The sequence below is a fragment of the Podarcis filfolensis genome (genome assembly GCF_964270895.1).
Source record: "Podarcis filfolensis genome assembly, chromosome: 2".
NCBI classification, from domain to species: Eukaryota; Metazoa; Chordata; class Lepidosauria; order Squamata; family Lacertidae; genus Podarcis; species Podarcis filfolensis.
The window spans coordinates 88,651,705-88,672,057 of NC_139605.1; the positions used below are offsets into that span (position 1 = coordinate 88,651,705).

Below are 20,353 nucleotides of genomic sequence, written 5' to 3' on the forward strand. Positions count from 1 at the left end.
ATCAGTTTGCATTTTTTTTAAATTAAACAAGTCCTCTTGAAAATTCAGCAGCCTTTTAGTGCAAAGTTCTTCCAATATGCACATCTAATGGATTCCATTTTGTCTAATATACATACACACACACACACACACACTATTGTAGAGCAATGTCCTTTGATATAGTGCGTTTTGGCAGACCTTCCAAGTGTCCCTATTTTCCAGGGACGTCTCTGATTTAGAGATGCCATCCCAGTTTCTGATTTGATCCCAGAATGACCTCTGAGGTGGTGGTGGAATGCTTAGTAGCTATGGCCTGTTTGTTTAGGAGTAGTTCACTGAAGTTTTCTGAATTCCACACAGGCCCAATGGGTGTCAAAAGAGGGCCCTTGAGGAGAACATGGAGTAATGGCGAGAGCTTCTCATCTGAGGCCTACAGGCCCATCCGAATCAATTTCGTTTTTCTCATGAAACTGCCTGTGGTTTTGGCTGACGGGAGTGGTGGAAATATAACATTATGGAACTGTTTCCCATTCCCACCCATGAAAGGCCTTCTGGGATGACCACAAATCTTAGCCCAGACAGTAAGTGCTCAGGGTGGGCCAGAAACCCTTAATCACATACTTCTCATCTACAAATCCACCCAATATTAGCTCAGCCTCTGGCTACAGCTGGACAAAATAACGCAGGGCAGAATTCCCAGAGGATCAACTTCCATGGAAATCTCTGAGCAGAGAACTGCCTTTTTCCAAGTCTTGGTATATTTATCTTCTAAAGGAGTGCTGCATGTGGAGGAGACCCAGCACACATGACTGGCTTTTCCTGCTATTCTGCTATTCTGTTGACCAAGCAAGTCAGTCCCACAACCAGATTAATAAATTAATCCACAAAGACAGATACAGATTAAATAAGTTATGATTCAAACAGCACCCCTTTGGTCCATATGAATTTTTAATGGATGTAAAATTCTGGAGCAATATCAGATGTTTTGCTCCTTTTTCCACGTCTCTTTTTAGTCATTCTTTCAAATGCAGGAGTACAAAAGAAGAAAAAGATACTGATTATACAACATTACAAATACAAGATTATGAAGTAGACAACGGAAAATGCTTATATATGTTAACAAATTGAACTCATTTTCATGCAGTCAATACATGAAGTCAAGATTTATCAAAGCTGCCTATCATTATATACAGGTATTCTGTTTTCTTTGCCATTTTGGCAATTCTCCATGTTCTATTGATAGTGTTGTAGATTTACGCCTGTTATTGGCAATCTATATTTTAGTTGACAGCTATATTTTTATTACCACTATTGATTAGTTCACATCAGGTTGTAGTTTGATTTTAAAACTAACTTTGCTCAAAAATCCAAACGAAACATTGATCAACAAAGAATTGATCAACAAACTGATTATATAAGGAAGCTTATTCTAAGAAAACGCCTTGGAGCTATCTCACTAGAAGTGGTCACTGTAAAGCAGATTTCTTACCTATAGCCAAGATTAAACTTGTGCACTTTTACTTAATTTGTATAATGTTTTTTCCATGTTATTAATCTGCAGTGTGTGTGTGTATGTAATACCAATGAGGCAGATAAAAGTGTGAGAGAGCTACAACATATGGAGAGGTGGAGAAAAGTCACATAAGAGAAGATGCCACAGGGTACCAGTCTACAAGCTTGAAAAGACCCTGTTGCAGCATGTAAATAAAACTTCTTTGTCCGGCCTTCACAGCTCAGCCTTCTACTCCCTCATTTGCATAGCCTTTCCTCAAAGCCTGCAATTGCCTTTCTGGCTCCTTCACCCAATCTATTTCTAATTAGGTGTGCCTTCTGTGTCCTCCTTTTTTTGCTTGTAATCAGCTGCAAAAATGGAAAAGGCCCCAACAGAGTAGCGACTTTGCTCCCCCTTGATGAGAGACATTATTTCCGGACCGAAAAACATCATTAGGAGTATGGAGCAGGGGGTTGTAAAGACTTAATTAAATGCCCCAGGAGGGACAAGGAAATCTGATTAAAAGAACTTTGTAGTCATTACAAACAAACAAAAAATCTAAGCCCGGAGTTAAAGGAGAAGTTGGGAAGCTCACGGAAGGAAACTCAAAGGTAAACTTCTATCAGTCACTTCTTGAAGTTGCCTTCAATGCTGTTCACAATTTGTACTGTTGCACCAAGGTCAATCTCCCCTAGAAAGCCTACAGTTTAGACAAGAGTACAATACCAAGCTACTCAGCTCATTTCACCCCCATCAAGCATCTTAGGTTCCGGAGCAACCCCAGATGTCTTGCAGTATGCCTGCCGGTGGAAACCTCAGCATGGGAGCTGAAGGGGTGTTTTTTCTCTTGTTCCTCATGTTGCATTTCCAAATCCAGAATAAGAAATCCGAACTCTCATCTCGTTCACTCTTTCTGTAGTGCTGCACAAAATCCCCCTTTGTGGGGAGCAAAGCATAAGGATGATGAAGAGGGTGCACTCCCACTGTTTAAAGCATCCTGCCAGCTACTGTTGTGAGCAACAAATGGCCCCACAATTGCTGCTTTAAATTTTGTTTGGACAGGCTACCTGAAGATATGGGGGGAAATATAAGATGATCCAGGAGTTGACTTGCTGAACTGTATGTGTGTTTTGAAAACTGCAAAGCCAGGTTTACACCTGTGACTGCTGTTTAAATACTTATAGGACTCATACCAATACATTGAACATAATGAGCAATGCTAATCTCTGTAGGTAATTATCAAGTATCATTCCTATATATAAGGAAGCTGAGTTTCAGAGCCAAACAAGAAAAATATGGAGAACCTAGGTGTAAGACCAAACCATAGTTTACCTTAGCATTTTGTGCCCAGACCAAGAAAGGAGGAAGAGAATTGTCATGTACTGTACAAGGAGAGAGGGAGAGGGGGCACATTGGGAATGTGCAATCTTGAGAATCCATCCGTGCTCATGCATGTAAGACCAAACCATGCTTTAGGCCTAAATTTGGAATAACTTCATTTTGTCAAAAGCATGTGATCATACTGTGGGGTGCAATTGAAAATGCAACCTACACTTCATCCAGTTTGTCAAACCTTTTGCGTGATCAATTAGCTATTACTGTTCTGATCCAATAACAAAAGAGTTATGGGGGGGGGGAAATACCATTGAAGAAAATGGTATTAACATCCCCGTACACAGCGTGTAGCTCCCTGAATTCAAAGAATGGAGAAACCTTCTTCCAGGTGCCTCTTCTTACTACTTTGAGATAAGATCACTCTCAGAGACTTTCATGTGGCTTCTGATACCATGGAGGTGACTTCTTTTACCAGACGGTGTGCCATATCCTCTCAGCCACCATGTTTTCCAAGGTGACCTCATTTCCTCTTTCCCAAGACTCACTCGAAAAGGTGGCCCACCTTGGTTACAGGGAGTTATTAAAACAGAGCCGGCTGCCTTCAACATTTCTTCCTCCAGCCCACCATTCCGGACTTCTGTAACTAGCTTGACATTAAACATTCCTGTAGGCAAGCTGAGGCTTTGGCATCACCTGCACTTTTTGACCTGAGCAGGGAGGTGACTGAGTGAACCTGAAAGGCAAAGCAAAATGTGAGGACATGACAAAGGCCTGTGCAGACTGTGACACAGAATCATTTTGAGCAGTACCCTCTCCCTACAGAGCCTGGACTAGTCAGAGCTTCATCCGGTTTAAGCTACAGTGGTACCTCGGTTTAAGAACAGCCCTGTTTACGAACTATTCAGTTTACAAACTCCGCAAAACCCGAAGTAGTGTTCCGGTTAATGAATTTTACCTTGGTCTACGAATGGAAGCCGAATGGTGGAAGGGCACCGGTGGCGGGAGGCCTCACTAGGGAAAGCGCGCCTCAGTTTAAGAATGGCTTTGGTTTAAGAATGGACTTCCGGAACGGTTTAAGTTCGTAAACCAAGGTACCACTGTATTAGAATGGGCAGTGGAGGAATAATGGGCTCCAGAAATTTGCTACGGTACTAGCAACCAAATATAGCTGCTACTGCTGCTAATGCTTTGTCAAGTGGTCCAACATGGCTATTTTTTTTTAATACTTGTTGCTTGTGTGACCCTAAATGCACAGCAGTGCAATGCTAAACAAGTTAATCCAATTCTGTTCAACGGGACTTACTCCTAAATATGTACAGGACTGCAGCCTAAGAAAAAACAAAATAAGTGATCTCTCACTTTATAAAGATGTAATGGCTAGACTTTTTCTGAATTAGACTAGTATCCATCCACTGATTTCTTGACTCTCTAGAAGGGCCATTGCTCAGCTGTAGAGCATCTGTTCTGCATGCATATGATTCCTGTTTGAACCCCGGCTTCTGCAGGTAGAACCGGGAAAGTGGCCTGTGTAAAATGCTGGAGAGCTACTGGTAATCAGTGTCAAAAACACTGAACTAGATGGCCTGTTGGTCTGACTCAGGATAAGGCAGCATCCTGTGCTCCTATGATCTTTGAAAACAGAGTGGCATTATTGGGTTGAAGCAGAAATGCATTGCTACTTATTGCTTAAGGATCATTAGGGGACTCAGAGTTCCATGGAGAGTTGGGCAGCAAAAACCAAACCTCAAAAACTGAAAATCCGGACAAAGTTGTTCAGCTTTTTTGTTTGTTAAACACCACCCCACTTGCCATACATCCGGGAATTCCCAGACATTTTGCCAATTTGGCAAAAATCCGCCAAGACGCCATTCACAAAGCCCAATTTCCGGACATTTCAGGGGAAACCCAGACATATGGCAGCCCTACTTATCAGTCCGTATTTAATTTCAAGACTGATTGGACTCTGACCCCATTCTGGAGGCCCTCTTCTCCCCTGCCCCTATATCTCCCACGCACTTACCATTGTATTACAAAAAGGCAGTGAGTTTTCCATCAGCTGGTGTTGGTACTTATTCTTTCTCTTCCACTCATCTCTGATCAGATTGACTCGCACAGGAACCAGAGATTAATTTCTGGTTTCCCTGAACACAACAAAAAACAAAACACTGTGTAGCTTACAGTCATTACAGTACATCATCCTCACCTTGTAAGACAAAACCTTCCAGTTGCAATCCTTTAGCTAATTCTGTGTGAGTAATGTACGGCCTTTATGAACACCTGTCCAAAATGGTTGACACACAGTGGCCAGGGCAGAATGGAGGGCCAAGAAGATTACTGTATTAACCTGGAGCTGGTTCAGCAATAATGGCAAGATCAGGCCTGATGCCATCATGTGACAGCAGTGAAACCAGTGGATCTTAGCTCCTTCCACTCCCTGCCCCTGGAACAAATTGTTCCAACACCTTCCTCTTGTAGCTGCTAACATGGATCCTGTCAGGGGGCACTTTTGCTCACCTGGACATTTAGTGGACGGAGGGGGAAGTGATGTTCTTTTCTTTTTTTTAAAGTATTTTTATTAAAGATTTCTTGGTTTTTTCAAGTTACACCCCCACCCAGTTCAGCCTCCCACAAAGTTGTGTGTATTTTGGATTGCCCCATCCATCTTTAACTAAGACCATGGAACTAAAGAAAGTAGAAATGGCTGCATTAAAACTGATTACGACTATAATCCACCAGGAACTTCAACTGTGCAAAGCTCCCCGAAATGAAAGAGAGATTTGCATAAAAGCATCCTTCATTACCTTGCAGGGGGATCTGACCCAACCTCCTGCTTGCTTCCTTCTGTTCCTTCCCTGAAAGATAGAAAGCAAAAGAGCCTCAGTTCACTCAGATACATCTTCCAAGGCAGCAACTAGAAGCAGAAGATCCTTTCTTCAGGTTGGGGACCAGAAGCCGGCTCCCTCGACCAATAAAGCGAGATGAGCACCACAACCCCAGAGTCGGCCACAACTGGACCTAATGGTCAGGGGTCCTTTAGCTGGCCGCTACTGACCTCCTGAGGCCTCAAATGCTGTTTGCACACAACAAGACTGGTTTGTTTCATGGCAGGAACATGGCCAGTGGCAGCACCAGAATTTTTTTTGAGGCGGGGGTTCAGAAGGGGCAAAGTATATTTCTAGGTAGGTGAGTTGTGACCCACATGTTAAGATCACAGAAAGAAAAATAGCAGTACAGTGGTACCTCGGGTTAAGAACTTAATTCATTCTGGAGGTCTGTTCTTAACCTGAAACTGTTCTTAACCTGAAGCACCACTTTAGCTAATGGGGCCTCCTGCTGCTGCTGTGCCGCCGGAGCACGATTTCTGTTCTCATCCTGAAGCAAAGTTCTTAACCCGAGGTACTATTTCCGGGTTAGCGGAGTCTGTAACCTGAAGCGTATGTAACCCGAGGTACCACTGTATATGTTAATAACAGGAGTCCATGAAAGGGGGGGGGGGACAAGCTCCACAGTCTGCTGGATTCATAGAGGAACAGATAGCACCATGACCATCCGCTATGCTGAGAGCACAGCCGGATGTCCCCTATCACACCAGCATTAATTGAACTCGTTTAAACCAGTCCTTCCTTTGTGCCAGATTGCCTAATAATCCTTTCCTCTCCACAGATGAGCTCTGTTGCTATGCATTAAGGAATCACAAATTACTCATTATGGGTCCATGACAAATGCATATGGAAATCAATGGGTGGGGGGAATCCTGGAGCAAAGAAATGTTTCCTTTCCTTGAATGGTTTAATATAAAACTGGAAAATCCTATGACAGCTCAAATGTCAGAAGTAATCAAAAACTACCCATTCTCATCATTCTTTTGCTAGGACTTTTCCAGATGATCAGTTGCTGATGAGTTTTTGCTTCCTCTGCTTTATCAACTGTAAGGTTCTTTGTCTTTGAAAAGAAGAAGAAGAATTTTTCTACTTTAAATTCCTAGTTGATTCTACACAGAAGGGAAAGTTCTTTACCAAGCCTGTTCAGCAGGCCTAGCCCTGCCATTAGGCATTAGGCAGAATGAGACAAAGTGCCTCAGGTGGCAGGTGCTGGGAGGCTGGCAGCAGCAAGGAGGTTTGGAGGAAGAGAGCTGAGTATGCCTTCCTATCACTCCTTAAGCTGGCCTGTTGCCCAGTGCCATGGTAGGATGCTATTCTACAGCCAGACTATTAAATGAATAGTCAATGATGTGCTTGTCCATTAAATGTGCTGAACATTTACTGTGTATTTGCAGCTCCTTGCCCCAAAGTACTTGGCCCTAATCCACATGCTGCTCCCCTCCACCAGCCCCATCCCACTGTTAATGGAGAAATCTGAGGGCTCCCTTGGACAAAAAACAAGGACACCAGCCAGGAATACCAGAGCAAAATAGCAGCCAGTAGGCTTGGTCTTTATTGAAGACTGTCGCGACAGGACTCCCACCTGCCACCAGATGAAACAAGATGGAAGCCCTGAACAAAAGAAGACCCCAACTTTTATTAGCTACTAATCCCCATGTTACACCCCTAAGACTACATCATAACTACATCATGACTACATCATTGATACATCACAAAAAGGAGGGGTTACGGGAGGAGTTGTGGAGGTAACCTGAGTATCTTGTCACCTGGCTGGTCCCTCCTTTCCCCCTCCCCATGAGTACTTTCCAGAGGACAAAGGGGAGTTTGCAGTATCCTGCCCCCAGAGGGAAGAGCTGATCATTGTCCTTTGTCTCAGTCCATGCTGAATCCACTCCCATATGCAAGTTCTTTGTGGCCTTGATGGTCTTCTGTCTGGGACCATCATGGTTGGCATGCCAACTGGGTAGGGCTCCTGAGTACGTGTGGTACTCTCAAGGGATTATGGCCACCCTGTATCAAACCTTCCCCCTTTGATAGCCCTTTCTTCATGGAGCAAAATAAAGTGGAACGGTGTAGATCCAATGTATGGTTGATTTTCTATGAATTTATAACAGAAACATTGCGTATGTCATGTGTGAGTGTGTGTGTCGAGTTTGTACAAACTAAATGATTGGGGGGGCGGGTTTCCTGCAACACACTCGTTTTGAGCCACGGACTTGAACTTTCAGCAGGATTGATTCAACACACTGAAGCTCCCATTGGTATGGCCAGAAAACATTGGCTTTGTAACTGGAGAACATTGTGTGGACCACTAAAAGCAAATTCAATGGTAAAAGGAGTATCTTGGCAGCAACATATTACTCACATGTGGGCAAGCCCTACCTCTCCGTTGGCTTCAGTTACATGGAAGACAGAGTACCATCTTGTCCTCTGCCTCAGGCAGCAAAATTACTCCTGCCAGCCCTGTTCTTCCACCACTTCTATCTGTTTGCAAAAGCTATTTCTCCTTCTCATCAGCCTTTGTTTACAAGGATTAAGGAGACAGACAATCCTGGATTCAAAACCTTAAAACAGGCTACTCTAATTTTTTTTTTTGAAAAAACAGCAACAACTAGAATAGGAAGCACACAAGAATGAAGTGCTAAATTAGAGAAATACCTCCAGAACTATTTACTGGCAATTGTGAGATATTTCTCTTTTTTGGCACTTTCCTCTAAAAACCTGGAACAATCACGTGCCACAGTGTGGTGGGGACACTCTGGAGATAAAGTTCTTTTCTTTGCATACTGTAGCAATCTAGACAGTCTCTTTCATAAAACCTAAATCTCTTCCATGATCTCCTTTAAACAAACTCTTACGGAATGCAATATTATATTGCAGGAAACAAGCAAAAGTGCCCATATCATCAGATTTAGCAAACAAAGGACGGCTGCAGTGAGTCTCTTTCTTCGCTGCTTCACTTGTGTAAAACAACCAAGCAGGACTTCATAGGCTTACATGTTCCTAAAGTGCTTTGATCAAGGAATTTCAGACGTCCAAAATGGCACAACATCCACATGGTTTCCCAGTCATCTCTGACCTGGGGCTGCTGTTGGCCAGATATGTAAACTTATACACACACCATGTAAAATTCAGCACCGTGGGAGGGATCTGCTGGTCTTGTTGTACCTTTAAAAAAACTGATACAGCATTAAGACTGCAAAAAGGACAACCACTTTCGCCTTGATATGATATGAACCAATCCAAACTTTTTGAGGATTAAAATATAAAGTCATAGAAACTGGGAATTGGCAGGGCTTGTGACAAAAGCCAATCCACAAAGCTTAGAACAGGCTGAGGTTTCCATTCCCCATGCTCATTCAGATTAATAATTGCAGGAAGAGTCACTATTGAGTTAAGTCTGGCCAGGAACTTGGAAATTCCCTTACTGCACTTGGGGATACACAAATCAGAATGATCAGCAATTAGCTATGTATTGTAAACAGGATGGGAGAAGGGAGAGCTTTCCGGATTATACACAACCCATAACAAGTAGAAGCTGATTTTCCCTGCTGCCTTCTAAAATTGGAGTTTGAATGTCAAGCTGACCAAATCTTATCTTTGATTCTCAATACTCCCTAACACATTTATTATTATTATTATTATTATTATTATTATTATTAAACTTTTTATTTGAAAGAGATGGTGAACTCCCTTTCACCATCAGTGGAATATTTACACTGGAGGTTTCTCACCTCATTCTGGTATGGTTTGTGAATTGTGAGTTATCTTAAACTGCTCTTTTAACTGATTTCATTTTATTGAAATGGGATATTGTCATGTTATGTTTCTCTTCTTATGTAAGCCACTTTAGGAAGGCTTTTGCCTCAAAAAGTGGTGGAGAGAGAGAGAGAGAGAGAGAGAGAGAGAGAGAGAGAGAGAGAATATTCAAATAACTATAACTTTGCAGACTCTGTAAGGCTGGAGAAGGAGGGGTACTTTCCAAGAAAGTATTTTCAACAGCATTTGTATGCCGCTTAATTATAAAGAAAACTTCTAAATAGATTTCAAGGTTTGATAGAAGAATCATAGCCCTTGCTAGATGATTCATCCCCACAATCACATTTCCTGTGTGGTCAAACAGGTTTTGCAGGGTTTTGGGGGGAAGCCTACAAAAACCTTCAAAACCTCTTTCCCAGAGTTATAAGTGGGAGTCATTCAGTGTGTAGAACACAGCCAACAATGCCTCTGTGATATCACCTTCAACATGCTGAAAAGTCTGTAACTTGACTCCAGCCTACCTTCTAAAAGTGCGCTGGACACAAAGGTATCACTTCTATGGATAGTGATGAGGTATTTGGCTAGTGGGGCAAAACATCTGACTGACATTTTGTGCCTGAACAAAATATACAGCTGTTTGTTTCTTTGCCGAGCAAAATGCACAGAAGATGAGATACTGTGAAGATGAATGGAAGGGGTGGCTAAGGTTTCTTATTTAAAATCAATGATAAATCTAAGGTGTTCCTACCAACTTAAGGCAATAAACTAGAATGCTAATAGATATGCAGAGAAACTAGAAGGGTTATTATCTTATTTCAAATAAGAGATTACATTCTGAAAATAGGCTTTTTTTTATCTGCATGGTGCAAAAGCAGACATTTTATTATTACATTCCACCTACCACAGGATATAGTGCTGAGACTAATGTAGATATTTAGTCTGCCAGCTTGCTTTACTTCAAGAACAGTTATTTATAATAGCAGTTCTGTTCTCCTTATATGTTCTTAACTGTTCATATAGAAAAGAGATTTGACATTTCAAAGGCAGAATCCTTCCTAGTCTCTTCTATAATGGTGGATGCTCACAAATATTTGTTGCTGAGGCTCCCTATTGTGATAGGAATTTTGAGGTCTTAGATATATGTTAAATGTTCATAAGTGTACCAACCAAGCACGTACGTAGATAAGCACAGGAAGACCGACCTGAAACCATTTTTGATTCCCAAACTGACCAAATGTTTTCTCTGCAAGGTCAAAGGAAAATGAAAAAGCCTCCCCATTGTCTTTTCCTTCACAAATCCTGTCTTAAGGGCACATTTAAGATATGAATAGGGTGTGAGCCTATGATCTGGCTCAGTAACTAAGTATTTATCATTACAAAAGACTAGCCAGGTGCCCCAGGCAATCCAATCAAGTGACCATTAAACAGGTAACCTGTCAGACGAGATAAACAATGCACTCAGATTTCTGCTGTAGACCGCCTTTTCTGTGATGTAGGTATGATGTATCTGGGGGGTGGTCTTAGGTTACACCCATTTTGTGATGTATGTATGAGGGGTGGTCTTGAGCTCCAGGGCAGGGAATTTAAAATGTCTATATAAGGGCAGGGACACCTTTGTTCTGGGTTCCTCCTCCCTCCTCCGTGTGGTGAGTGAGGACCCTGTTGCAACAGATCAATAAAGATCAGGCTTACCAGCTGCTTTGCTTCTCAGTATTCTCTGGTTGGCCTCTGTTATTTTCTCCTACCAATAGGGAACCTACATAAGGACTCTATATGGGCTCTTGGATACCCCATAAGAGAAAAAGGAGCAGTTTTTTCTTATTGACTCTGAATTGATTTTAGAATGAATTGATTTTAGAATGTGTTTCAATTAATTGATTGTGACTTTATGTAAACAGTGTTATTTTTACTGTTGTTAGCCGCTCTGAGCCCAGCTTCAGCTGGGGAGAGCGGGATATAAAAATTGTATTATTATTATATTATTATTATTATATGTTGATAGTTTGCTCGGCTTAACAGATGCTTGCCAGACTGTATTTGCAAACGGAGGTGTAAGCCCCTACAGTCCAAAGACAACTGGAAAGCTTTTCCCATTTCCTTTCTCCTTGCAGAGAATATTTGAAGTCAATTTGGGAGAGTCAAAATGGCTTCGGGATTGCTCTCCTGCACTGTTTCAGACACTACACTTATGCATGTAGGTTTGCCTTGTACATTTATGAACATTATATATCAAAAAGATGAGTCTCATGCCAGGGATTAAGGACAGTTTTTGCCCACATTGCAACAGTGTCTGCCAATGCAGTGCTTTAATTTTCCTCATTAAGAGTGAATGGCAATGATTTTTTCCACCAAGGAGAATAAGAAAACAAAGTAGAATCCTGGGTGACACCAATGGGAAACAGGAAAAACCTGATTGCTGTCCCTAGTAAAGGTAGGTAAAAGGTAAAGGGCCCCTGGACAGTTAAGTCCAGTCAAAGGCGACTATGGGGTTACGACGCTCATCTCGCTTTCAGGCCAAGGGAGCTGGTGTTTGTCCACAGACTGCTTTCTGGGTCATGCGGCCAGCATGACTAAACTGCTTCTGGTGCAACGGAACACCGTGACGGAAATCAGAGTGCACGGAAATGCTGTTTACCTTCCCGCTGCAGCGGTACCTATTTATCTACTTGCACCAGCATACTTTCAAACCGCTAGGTTGGCAGGAGCAGGGGCAGAGCAACGGGAGCTCACCCCGTCGCGGGGATTTGAACCTAGTAACCCTAGTATTGAGATGAAGGGGCAACCTTTACCCCTCTCAACTGCATCCCTGGTTGCAAACTTGCAAACTTCATTCCACAGAACCCAATAGGAGCCACAGAGAATTTAGCCCGGTCCTTTCTAAATAACTCTCTTTTGCCTTTATTTCTGTTGAAAGAGTGTAGCAGTACCATGACAGCAGGCTTTTATAGATATATAGAAGTTATTTTACCTGGCTATCAAACAGCTGTTTTTGAGCCACTGCTCTAATGTCTGAAGCTGCAGACATTCTATGTGTGCATTTAAAAAAATTGAGACCTGATGCCAAGTCCATGAGAAACACCCAAAGCCGACATGATATAAAAAGACCGCAGGATCTGAAGAGGGTCAAATGTACAAGAGAATCTTGATGTCACCTAATTGTCCTTCCGCTTGCTGAAATGATGCTCATCAGTCCTCCTTTGACTGAAGTGCTACTTGCCGCTTTTCTGTTATGTACCAGCAACAAAAGAAGCTCAGGCATTTATGTTGCAGAGGGATCACTGCTCTATGTTACATCACTCTTCGCTTAATAGGAGATGTGCTTGGCTGCCTGCTCATCTTTCAGAAATATGCCTCTTGACTGTGTGACTGATAGCGGGGCTGCGCTTCATACAGATGGAAAACACATTAGTGTGTCGGCAACAGAGAGATTCTATTCCTAGTTCTGCTTCTGAGGCTTGGATACATTGCCTGCACATGTTCTGCAGGCCCATTTTTATGACTGAGCCTGGCAACTCGGATCTGAAATGCTGGCGGAAGTTCATTATTTATTTTCAGGATGTATAACTCCTATTTCTACCACCTGGTTCCCAAAGCGGCATACAAAAAGAAAAACAGGAAAACAGGAAATGACCAACGAGAAAATGCACTTCAATGGGTGGGTTACATTTTTTGCTGCAAACGAAAGTAAATGCCCATTAAATAGCTACTGTTGCCTAATCTCCTAGGAAAACAGATCAGGAGGAAGACTCAATGAACAGATTGCCTGGAAGCAGCCTTGTCTTGGGGGAATCTGCTGGGGACTCACTGCATACTGAACACCGTTTAATTACTTCTTAATATACACACCTATACGCGTATAAGCCAGCTTTTAAAATTAGAAAAGAAACTGTTCATAAAAGGGCTTTCTGCATAAAAATGTTTCCAACATGCTGGATTTCCCCAAAATGCCTCTCTCTTTTTGGTCTGGTGGGGGCAAGCGACTGGATTCTAGCCACCCACAAGATATATTTGGGCTTCGACCAGGAATTCCTTTAAAGAGAGAGAATGAAAACAGAGATTTCTAGGCTCTGTACAGAAACTGTATTTGGCTTAATCTGCAGCTCCCCAAATCTCTAGGACCAGGCCCCACCATGTATATTGAGTTCTTGGGGAGAGAGAATTTTTAAAAAATCAATAAATAATAATAGATAATATTATTATAGTAGATAATAATATTGTAATAGATAATAAAAGGGGTAAAGAAGCAACCAGAAACAATCTGTGATCTCTGATGTGAACACACATCCAAGTTGATAAAGTTCCAATGCTAGCTGCTGCGAACACCCAGCACAGCTACTCTGCAAACTATTTGTGGAAGTTCACACAAAGAGAGAAGGATGGAAATGTGCACATAAGGCCTCCTCATGAGCTACAGGCCCATATAGGAACATAGGGAAGTGCCTTACACTGTCAAACCATCAGTCCATGTAGCTCAGTATTGTCTGCATGCTGACTGACGGCAGCTCTTCAGGGTTTCAGCCAGGGCATCTCTCCCAAGCCCTGCCTGAAGATGCCAGGGACTTATCCTGGGACTTTCTGCATGCAAAGCAGATGTTCCACCACCCTTTCCTCTCCACTGAATTCCCTCTTTCTTGGCTTCACCGTACAGCTCTACGCTCCCCTTTCCCAGTACTCCCAAGTAACAACTTATTCAGTGAGCTTTGCTATTTAACTAGCCGCAGCACTGCAAGGAATACTGATACAGTGGTACCTCGGGTTAAGTACTTGCGTAATTCGTTCTGGAGGTCCGTTCTTAACCTGAAACTGTTCTTAACTTGAAGCACCACTTTAGCTAATGGGGCCTCCCGCTGCTGTCGCGACACAAGAGCATGATTTCTGTTCTCATCCTGAAGCAAAGTTCTTAACCCGAGGTACTATTTCTGTGTTAGCAGAGTATGTAATCCGAAGCGTATGTAATCTGAAGCGTATGTAACCCGAAGTACCACTGTGACCTCCTGGTTGACCAATTTTGTTGATACACGCAAACTGAAAAAACCCCAAGTTAACCTCTCGCTTGTTAATCTGTGAAACACAAATGGCGGCTGCACCTTAATTTCCCTTTGAAGGGAACATGCTATCATCTCATCTATGCAACTGAGCTCAACTATACCCAATTTTGGATGATAATTGGCTGAGGTATTACGGCTCTTTAAATGTCAATTTCACCTACCCACTTTCAGCCAGACTCCAGGCTTGGCTGAAAAATAGATTTGCATGTCCCTGAGCTGAGAGACTCTTGTTTGCAGAGAACAGCTGCACTCTCTGCAGAGGCGCCTTGTAACCAGGGTTGTATTCCGCAATGTCGCAGTGCACCGAAATAATAGAATGTTGCTTTTGTTGTTGTTGTTGTTGTTTTTTAAGTAGGCTGTGCTGGACTTAGGGCCCCTCCAGACTGGTGTTTTGTTGCAGGTATATTCTGGTGTTTTGTTGTAGTTTTATTCTGCTTTGCTTCATTCTTTGATGCCAGTGCTACCACATATTGCTATCCTGAGGGCTATAGCACAATAAAAGCAGAGAAGAAAAGAAAACAAACCAGAATATTTGTGGTGTATAAAATGTTGTGGGATTTCAGCAGGATGCAACGAGCTATGCACTGATTCGAAGTGGAGAAGAAGAAGAGTTTGGCTTTGATAGCCCGCTTTATCACTACCCAAAGGAGTCTCAAAACGGCTAACATTCTCCTTTCCCTTCCTCCCCCACAACAAATACTCTGTGAGGTGAGTGGGGCTGAGAGACTTCAAAGAAGTGTGACTGGCCCAAGGTCACTCAGCAGCTGCATGTGGAGGAGCGGGGAAGCGAACCCAGTTCCCCAGATTACGAGTCTATCGCTCTTAACCACTACACCACACTGGCAATGTGACAAACCATACTGAGAGCAGGATTGCATGTGACGACCCAAACAGCAGCATCAGAACAACTAATCCTGACTGTGTAATAAAGACGATACCTAGAGGCCCTTAGATAATTGTTTCCTTTTAACATGTGTGTTTCAGCCGAGTAAAACCCACACAGACCTGAAAGAAGAAGTGGGAAAGAACATCACTCTTCCAACTTCCTCCTTCATCTCTACACACGTTCCAAGGGAGACAAATATAGCCACCCTCGCTGCCTCATGACCAAGGGGGCAGTGTTGTGGGGGCTCAGAGCTTTCATGTGCGCTAAGAGAAAACATCATGAGCACCATTGTGCCCACAGGCACAAATTTAATAAGCCCTGCTCTATTCTAAAAGCCAGATTAAGAACACAGCAAGAACCTATGGCTGGATCATCCTTAAGGCCCACTGAGTCCAGCATCATGTCCTCATAGTGGCCAATCTGATGCCTGTGGGAAGCCTGCAAGCGAGTCCAGAAGCACTCTCCCCACTTGTAATGCCCATCAACTGCTTTGCAGAGATGCACACTGCCTCTGCCAGTGGAGGTACAATATAGTCATCTGCCTAGTAGCCGTTGATAGACTTCTCTTCCATGAATTTGTCTAATCCTCTTTCAAAACCTAAGTTGCTGGCCATCTCATCTGGTGGGATCTAATTCCATAGCTTGACTATGTGCTGTGTGAAGCACTTTCTTTTGTCTGTCTTGAACTGTCCATCTTCTTTGGATGGCCCCCAAATTCTTGTAATATGAGACAAGGAGAAAAAAACCCTCTACCCCCCTTTTCTGCGTCATGCATAAAAGTCCTAAAACATTTTAACCTTTCCTCATAGGGGAATTGCTCCAGCCCCTTGATGATTTTGGTCACACTTTTCTGAACCCTTTCCCCGCTCTACAATATCCTTTCTGAGGTTCAGCAATCAGAACTGTAGTATTCCAAGTGTGGTTTGCGCCACAAATTTATATAATGTCATTATGACATGGATAGTTTCTGTTTCAATTCTTTTCCTAATGATCCCTAATATGGAATCAAGCTATTCACTATGACCTCAAGGTCTCAGTGTTGGTTAATCACTGCCGGTTCAGACCCAATTCGGGTATATGTCAAGTAAGTATATTTTGTCCTAATAGATTTTTTTTAAAAAAATATTTCACTATAAACAAAATGGTCAATTATCTTGCATATATGACCTTACAGAGAGCATGTGGATAACACATTATCCAAAATATTGACATAGACCATTGAGATACAAAGCTTTTGATCAAATGCAAAACTTAAAAGAAAAACAACCCAAAACATCCATGCAGCTGTGATATGGTAGCCTTAACTCCCCAATATCATTTTATAATAAGAAAAGCCACCACCACTTACTTTCTTTGGGGGAATTGAAAGACTATCATTTCACCCCAATGTATTGGCGCTGTGGTCTAAACCACAGAGCCTAGGGCTTGCCGATCAGAAGGTCAGCGGTTCGAATCCCTGCGACGGGGTGAGCTCCCCCTGTTTGGTTCCTGCTCCTGTCAACCTAGCAGCTCGAAAGCACGTCAAAGTGCAAGTAGATAAATAGGTACCGCTCCAGCGGGAAGGTAAATGGCATTTCCGTGTGCTGCTCTGGTTTGCCAGAAGTGGCTTAGTCATGCTGGCCACATGACCCGGAAGCTGTACGCCGGCTCCCTCGGCCAATAAAGGGAGATGACCACTGCAACCCCAGAATTGACGACGACTGGACTTAACGGTGAAGGGTCCCTTTACCTTTACCTTTATTTCCAGTTTGGAAAGATCCTTTTGGAGCTCTTTGCAATTATTCTGGTTTTATTTATTTATTTATTTATTTAGGGGGGGTGTTCTGCCTTGAGCAAATTTGATTCTCTCAGTGCTCATCCAGGTGATATATGAACAAGTTGAAAAGCATAGGTCTTTGGGGACACCACTTCCTACATCCTTCCTGTCTGTACAATGTGCAAGGGAGACTTTGGTTGTCAGGTTCTTCAGAGGATGACTGCTGACCTAAGATAAGTTAGAACTTCAAGGGAGAATTTTAAGAAAATTACACAGCATTTTGTGCTACTTCTTCCTGCCCACGGGGGGGGGGGGGGAGCAGGCGGCTTCCAGAATTTGATGGACTACAACTCCCATCATCCCTGACAATTGGCCATGCTGTCTATGTCTGATGGGAGTTGGAGTCCAAGAACATTTAGTGGGCCACAGCCTCCCCAGCTCCAATCTAGGCTGCATACACACCAGACATTTTAAACACACTTAACCACCCCCCAAAGATCCCTGGGAATCAGTTTTTTCCTCACAGAGTTGCACTTCCCAGCACACTTAACAAATTACAGTTCCCAGGATTCTTTGGGGATGGGGAAATGTAATTTAAATGTGCTTTTAATGAATCTGTTCTTTTTTCCTGGGAATATTGAAATCTTGTAATGATACATCCCAGCGAACTGAAATAAAATCTACTATAATGAAACATTGCTTCTTTGCCCTGCACTTGAAACCTCTTAAGATATCGTAAACAAATTCTGCAGGGTGTTTCCTGATATCAAGGAGCAGGTTTTCATCTGTGTTTGGAGACAACTGAATACCAATTTGAATCAAAAAGGTGGAGTGGACCTTTCAAAACAGCACTGCTTTTAGCCAAATTTTGCATGATGGTTCCTGTGTTTGAGGAACCAGGTTTTGCCTATGTTTGGATGCCATTTTGAATCAAGTTGGCGGACCAAACATTTCAAAACTACAGTGTTTTTAACCATCGATTATAAAACTGCTTTGGTTTTTCGGCTTCTTAGAATTCCTGAAATTCCTAAGTGATGCTAGGTACCAGGTTGCTAGGAGGTAAATAAGCTTGAAAAAGAAAAAAAAAGGATTAATTCAACAATTGGCACATTTCCCTATCCTGTCCCTCCTTTGACTTGCAAAATGATTTACTAATAGCAAACCCAGTTCTCTGAGATCTCATCTTCATGCAGCCAAAATGGCACCATCTATGCAGAAGAAGGCCATATCAGCAGGCTTGTAGGAATTCCAAGCTTTTGTAAAAAAGAAAGAAAAACTGGAGCAATGTTCCAAAACAGAGGACTGAGCAATGTCAGTGGGCACAAGACACTGATTTGACTGGGGAGGGGGGCAGAGGCGGAGCTAGCTGATCCAGCCCCCCGGAGCGGTCACATGCTGTGAACCTGGGGGCGGGGCAATCTGCCCGGGGGGGGGGGCGACAAGCATCCCAGGGGGGCGGGGGGGCGATGTCACCCCCCTCAGGGATGACACCTGGGGAGGTCCACACACCCCTCATCCCCTTCCTCTGCCAGTGGAGGGGGGCGGAAATGGAAAATTGGGAGTGGGCAATAGAACACAGTGGTTGGGATCCTGAAGAGGACGCAATATATACTATTCATTACTGTGTGGCATGAAGACCTGAGGCTCAAATTACGTTGGAAAGGCTGATTATATATTTGAAAGTAAATACATACAATTGAAACAAGGCAAAATAAATAAATAAACCCCCATCTCTTACTGAAAAGGCAAGGTCTGCCAGCCGCTGAAGAATCTTGGAAGGTAACTACTTAAAAGTGGAGGCCCATTTTAGGATGTGTTCCTCCGGCCTGACAGAGAACTCTAAGGCCTTGCTATCTTTAGTGGGATCTGGAGGGTTTTACTTGATGTTTTGGCACAGGAGGAAAGGCCTTGCAGAACATTCCATCTTAGGTATGGGGCGATTAAGTGTCTTCATCCATAGAGTACCGCATCCAGCCTTGCTCAAACGGTGCTATTTCTCCTCCAGTCCAATTCACATTATTTATAAGCAAAGAAAAATCGAATCATATTTTTTATTGACCGGTGCAAGGGTGTAAAGATGCTTTGCGGTCAAACTGTTCACCTTAACGTCTCTTCCCAACTTCTTTGTTCCACGTGTTTTTGAAATGAAACGAAAGGCATAACCTACACTCTCATGAAAAGAACCTAAAGGTGGTGGATAATACAGTCCTGAACCAACAGACCAAAGTTTGTTTAGAATGCCCACCAGGAAATTCAAGATCTTGATCCTATGAATTTAAAGTCGGGGTGTGGTGGGCTGGGGACAAATTTCCACAGGACCCCTGCCTCTGAGTCCCCCCAGGGCAGTAGAACCTGGATTCAGTTTCAGATGTGTTACATAACAGCCACACAGATATCCTTTCTGGCGGAATTATTCCCACATCTCACTGACCTTTTACTCATGTGAGTGAGATCCTTCAAATAGGGGCAACATACAATGTGATCCTTCTATGATTGAGGGAAGCTCCACAATAAATAGAATAATTTTAGCTGCAGTGGGGCTTACTCCACCTGGTAAGTGGGGCTAAGACTGCAGCCTCAACAAACAGGATACAGAGGTAAAAAGGAAAGTTTAAATTAAAAAATTGTGAATCAGTCCTCTTTGTAGTCACAGAGCAATTATCAGAGCAAAACAAAAGCACAAGAGAGGCACATATCGCTACGAGCCAGGCATCCTTCCTACAGACACTCTCCCTGAGATCTGACCATCTACTACCCTAGCTTCTCTACAGTACAAGAAGGAAGGAAGGACATACGGTTCGACTTTGTTGAAGAAGCGCCGGCGCAGCAGAAATGCCAAGGTGCTGATGACCAAGATGGTGGTGCACATGATTCTTCCCCCATTACCAAACCAGGGGCATCACTATCGCGGGAGCATAAGGGCAGAATAGCTCCACTGCCCTCCGCCTGACTCTGACTCACCAGTGCTGCGGGGTGGAGATTGGCATGCAAAGCCACTGTGGGAGGGCTGCTTTCTACCCGGTCACCTGCAGGCACTCATGACTGCTTTCAGAGAAGATTAGAGTGGGATAAGACGTAATTAATGGGCAAGGCACAAATAAGGACACAAACTTCCAGCCTCTAGGAGAGAAGTGGGCTAGTCAGTCTGTCTAGGGACTTTTCCTGCTGTTTTTGTGCAAGACGAGGCTACGAAACTGCCTTGTAAGGAATGAGAAC

General features: G+C 43.1%; 1 long non-coding RNA gene across 1 annotated transcript; it reads right to left on the reverse strand.

Moving 5' to 3' along the window:
• Nucleotides 1–909: 909 nt before the first annotated feature.
• On the reverse strand, nt 910–20,102 carry LOC310755347. The gene is made up of 4 exons (XR_014544315.1): nt 19,933–20,102; nt 5,608–5,658; nt 4,827–4,947; nt 910–3,539 (listed from the first exon to the last, which is right to left on the reverse strand). It is a non-coding gene; the product is annotated as an uncharacterized lncRNA (long non-coding RNA).
• Nucleotides 20,103–20,353: the final 251 nt, after the last annotated feature.